Source organism: Gigantopelta aegis, chromosome 6 (assembly GCF_016097555.1).
Source record: "Gigantopelta aegis isolate Gae_Host chromosome 6, Gae_host_genome, whole genome shotgun sequence".
Lineage (NCBI taxonomy): Eukaryota > Metazoa > Mollusca > Gastropoda > Neomphalida > Peltospiridae > Gigantopelta > Gigantopelta aegis.
The window spans coordinates 87071249-87077248 of NC_054704.1; positions in this window are offsets into that span (position 1 = coordinate 87071249).

Genomic DNA, 6000 nt, shown 5'->3' on the forward strand with positions numbered 1-6000 from the left:
TTATTAACAGTGATGTGATTAGTTTTAAAATATTGATTAATGACAGTGTGAATTGTTTGGAAAATTATTATTTAATATTTTAGAATGGTGTGGTTTCTGTCAAATTTGCATTGTTTCCTGTTCAGTTTATATTTTAGTTATATTATATTACTTTGATTTGACAGGTCTGTAACTTCCAGCTCATTCGTGCATTCATTTTAACTTTAATTTCATGCTTACATGTATGTTCATTTGAAGTTCAAGCACACTGTCCTGGGCACACACCTCAACAATTTATTTAGACTCGTCCAGGTCAGTTTGTTAGTTCTTGGATGTTAGTGAGAGAGAAGTCAGGGTAGTGGCCTTACACCTCTTCATTGAGTCATTAAAACTTGAGTGTGAACCCAGTGCCTGCCAGCCTGAAGTTCGAAAAAAGTTGAAGTTTGTTTTGTTTAACAACACAACTAGATCGCATTGATTTATTAATCATCGGCTATTGGATGTCAAACATTTGGTAATTTTGAACATAATCTCCGGACGTCTGATGAATTAACTACTTTATGACAGAGACCTATTTTTCAGTTAATTGTAGTATGCTGTTATATTGTAATAACTGTAGTGTAATAAATATCAACAAGACTTACATAATTTATTTCAAATGATAGCAGCAATCTGTGATAGGAAAACTATAGTTGAAAAAAACAACTGTTAATGTCTATCTGTGCAATTTGTAACATTGGCAGACAAAAAAGAAAAAAAGATTGTAAATGATCTGTTAAATAATTTCTAGCAGAATGGTTATTGTTATTTTTATTTTAAAAATATGATTTGGAAACACCACAAAATTAAAATAACAAACCACCATGCATGTACTTTAATCTGAATGTACCGCAAAGTTTGATTGTCCGATCAAATAACACTTTAACATATTAAATGGCATTTTGTTGAATTGCAGTATTATGTTTATATGTATTGGTTTGTGTAGGTTTTGTCTTGTCAGGGTTAGTGGTAGAATTATACATATGCATTGTACATGTGCAGGAAATTGTGCAGTGGGACGGTAAGAGAGCAAAGTTTTTGTGGATGTCAGGAAATACATTGAAAAAAAAGGTTTTCTTGGAGCAGGGAGGGGTTTCAACCCCTACCACCTACACTGCAGTTGTAGAACAATCATGCATCATGTTTATATTTTATCACTTGATCTCAACGTGGTGGCATGTACTTTCTGTGTCTGACAATTTTACGGCAAACATTTCACCCAGCAGAATGACATCTGAAGGATATAAATCCAGAACAACACCACAGCTTTCACATCTTGTATGTTGGGTGTGGAAAAACTATATAAACTGTCATGAGTTACATTGTGGAGCATGAATATTATAGAGGGAAGTGCTGAATGAAGTCAGATTTGTGGTATCATGACTACAGCTCATTTTATCATCTCATTGTCATTTATGCCAATGTATTTATCTCTCTATTTGTTTTGTTGCCTTTCTTATCTTTATCATGTCCAGCTTCGTTTGAATTTTTTGTTTTTGTTTTTAGATCCTGAAATGTGACAGTGGTTTGATTGTAACAGTAAACATGAAGTATTATATCCAAAAAAATATCTTCAGTACACTAATTAAAAAAGGAAACATTAGAATGTATGCTGTTATCTATGAGATGTAGTCTTCATGGCATCGGTTGGATTGCTTGTGTTATATTGTATGCAAAATGTTGCATTGACCATTTGTTAGATGCCCAATAGTTTGAAATGTGTTTTGACTGAACAATATTTCAAAATTTAAAGTCTACGCACAAGAGCTATCAACTGAGCAAAATGTTACTTGAGACTGTGCAGCCAATTTTGCAAAGTTTTCACCTTGTAAGGAATATATTTATTGTGTCTTGATATTTTTGGCCATGAAGGGCAAAAATCTCATTCTATGGGGGCTTTGTGAGCTGTCAGTTGAGCTGAATTCAACAACTAACCAATGGAAATATAAACATTGCGCCAAAGTGAAGTTATTGTGACTAGCTCAGCACTTTGTTCATCGTGTGCGGTGAAATTGCTATGAGCATATTGCTCAGTTGATATCTCTTGTGTGCAGTAGGTAACCGGAAGTTTGTTCATGAAATATTTTACTTAGGTCAACGATTGTTTGGTTATTTAAATATTTGCATAACCAGTGAGTTACCTGAATGAATAAATGAATGAATGAATGAATGAATGAATGAATGAATGTTTAACGACACCCCAGCAAGAAAATTGGGTGTCACAAATGATAAGTGTGAGTTACCTAACCCTAACACACTTTTATCGTGGTTGTACCAAACACGGATGTTCCACGTGTTCAAAAACCAGTTCAGAAACATTTTGGAATACATGGGTTTTTGGAATGTATCTGAAAAAGCTTCGAGTGATCATCAAGTTTTCATTATTAATTTTACAACCTAATGGTTAATCACATAACCGATTTGCAATTTACATGAATTCTAAGTTGTGTAATTAACCAGCAAACAGAATCAAGGTTCACATAAGTATTTGTCAATGAATCATAACTTTATTTGCCACAGATGTAATCAGCCTTTGGCTGAATCAGAAGACACAAGAAATAGTTACAATATGAACTAGTATAAATAGTATATGTATATAATAAATATATATATAACCATTGAGAAACATGGAATTTAATGTTAAAATCTGACGAAGTTGTTTAGTAAAATAAATAACATCATGAAATATTGTACCCTGTGTTGAGATGTCATGAAGTAAACATTCCTTTCCTTTATTTACCACCATCATAAATGTTCAGTATATTTTACAGTATCTGATCACTGTAAGGTGGTCAAACTCGTGTTATGTATTTACAGTGGATTGAAGTGAGAAACTAGCGATCACTGAGTAAATGTTTGTGCTCAGACTGACAGTGAGAAAATAGTTGTAGTGCAATATTTTTATGCTCATGTATAATGACTGTTAACTTTGTTGGTAATGCCATTGTTGGCTTCTGTTAAAGAATATTTCTACAGTAACTAGCTCATTTATAGCATTATTTTACTATTATAAAGGGGTAAACACTGTTTGATGTCATACTGTAAATTATTTTATTTATTGTTAGTGTAAACAACTGTGGTCAATTTTATTCCATTTTTGTAGATCATGGTTACATGAGCCGTGGCTATACTAATTGTAGAAATAAAAATTTGCTTTGTGTTCAACTTGGTTTTTGTTGTTGAGTGGTTTTGTTAGACTGTCCTGAGTTTTCTGAAATTTAGCTCTAGCAAGACTTATGTTTGCCACTCCCCCCCCCCCCCCCCCCAACAAAATAAACACATCCTGCTTTTTTCTGTTTCTTAAAGTACTGTATTACCTGAAAATATTTTAAATATAAAACACTATTCAAATGGGATGACCCTTGACCAAATTATTTCAAATTTCAAATTTCGTTTGGCCATTACAAAAAATAATAAATTTGTGTTTCGAAATTATAATGGAGAAAAATCAGTATTTAGTTACTACAAAAATTACAATGTATAGAAATACATTGGTTATAGAGATATGTATATTCTAAGCAAGAAATACATTGGTTATAGAGATATGCATATTCTAAGCAAGAAAATGTAAGCAAATTTTAATTTTAATAATGTAACAACTATTTCATTTGCTGAAAACCTTTCAAAATGGCTCCAAATTCAGTCACTATTAATAAACATACTTGATCGTCATACTGCATTCAGGGTCAAATTGCAAAATACGAATTAAAGTTGAATTTGGCAAGTACACATATATGTGTATATATTTAATTATTAAATCATTAAAGAACTTCTGAAAATCAATTTTATTTTTTAAAACTTAATTCTGTTACGTTTTGGGTGGCCAATTTAAACTTTCCTGACCGAATACGTCAAATAGTGTAAAAAAATTTCACATATTACAGTTTGTTTATTTACAGACGCATGTGCAGTGTCTTTTCTTCTTTTTTTAAAATGCATTAACTTGTGTGGGTTTTTTGTATTAAGTTTTTTTGGGGATGATTGAATCCTAGAAAATTGACAGGAAAGGTGGGGGGAGGGGAGAGGAGGGACCGCCTGCACTGGCAGGTGCAAGGGAGCACCAGCAGCCCGATCAAATCGGTAGCAGGCGGGTGAGGGTGGTGGTGGTGCTATGGAATTTGAATGGAGCAGTTAAATGCCAAAGAGAAAAGGGTGCGCAATTTTGATTGAGGGAATTTAGCGCAATTTTGAACGGTCGGTCGAAAGGTAAATGGCCGAGCTAATATAGGTTTTGATATTAGTGAAACGAGAGTAGCTCGTTAATTTTAGACCTTTACGATGCTGTGGTGTCTCCCTAGGTTGCCCATAGGGCCCTTATAAGGGCCTGACCGCTTCTGGTCGAGGCATCACCAGGTACCAAGTTATTACCAGCAGCAAGTATTGGGGGTTTGGGTGGGGGAGGGCGATATTCTTTTGTTCAGCTTCCCCCGGGTGCATTGCAATTGTGTACTCGGAACGGTATTCTTTTGTCCGGTTCCTTATTAGAGTACGTGCTGGGCCATTAAATGGGGGCGGGTGCATTGTTATCATTAGTCAATGTACCCTGTGTACTGATGCAGTGAGCGTGTAGTCTGTGTGTGAATCCTAGTTTTGTGTTACGGTTGTATCTATTGTCTTAAGTCCCTATTCTAGTGAGTTCAACGGTCATTCATCACCACCACCACCACCCCCCCCCCCCCCCTCCGTCCTTGTATAGCATTGAATACAATGACGGAGGGGGAGTTAAACTAGCCTAGCTATCTAATTTGAAGGGTTAAACCCTTATAGTGTAGGTATTGGTTTAAAAGCCTAGTGCTTGGCACACTTAACTTTATTACCAATGCAATAAAACGAAACTAACGGTGGCAAGTAACAATTGTATACATATATGCACCGATCTAGGTACTTAATTTGAAGAATTTTGATTCCCGCCCCCTAAATATAGGATTTTAGTAAGCTTACTTGGTTTGTCTTCAGGCTGTCTGGATAGTTGGGTATCGGTTTTCCTGCATGTCTTTGTAAAAAGGCAGTATTTGAAAAGACCCGTCTTGCGTGGTTTCGCGCCAGCAGCGCTTGCGGTATCCGGCTTCAATCTAGACCAAGCAATTTTGACCAATACATGGTCGACCTAGTGTTTGGAGTAATTAAATGAAAAACAGAATATATAAGTACTTCGGAAAATAGAGTCAATAACTTTAAACCCTCCCCCCCCCCCCCCCCTTTTTTTTTTTATGGAAGTTATTTACAGGCTATATAGAATTGTCCTGGTATTTGGTGTTAGGTAAAACAGTCGGTCACTATAGCATATGTATATATATAATATCACCCTACCAACATATAGTAATACGCACAACTCTACATTTACAGGATAAGACACGTTTTGAGCAAAAACAATACTAGTATTCTATGTCAACCGGTGGATAATTAAAAAAAAAAGAGAAGTTAAAAAAGACTCAGCAGAGCGTGGTTTCGATCCACGGACCTCTGGGTTATGGGCCCAGCGACGCTTCCATTGCGCCACTCTGCCTGATGGTATTGCACTTAAATTTTTTAATTGTCTAATTGCTTCTAAAAACGACTGTATTAGATAACTTGAGGAAAAACAATTGTAAATGTGTGATTTAATATTTTCGGATAAATCAAATGGCAGCCATCATGGATTTGTGTTCCTACATGGTCACTGAGCAAACAATTGCAATGGTTATATAGCCTAAATTTTAATAGAGACCAGTCGCAGTATTTTCACAAGAGTACAAAATATAATGTTCATATTAGAAACAATAAATGTAGAATATCAAACTTATCGGAAAATATAGTAATATGAAATTTAAAAGGTATATTAGCTAACCAGGAGTCCGACCAAGACAAAGCATTTATTGGTGTCTGTGGTTGAGTACCTAGCTACCAGGGTGTGGTGGTATCTAATTATGTTCATCAAAGTAATTTTGAAAAAAATAAAATAAATATATATATATATATATATATATATATATATTTAAAATA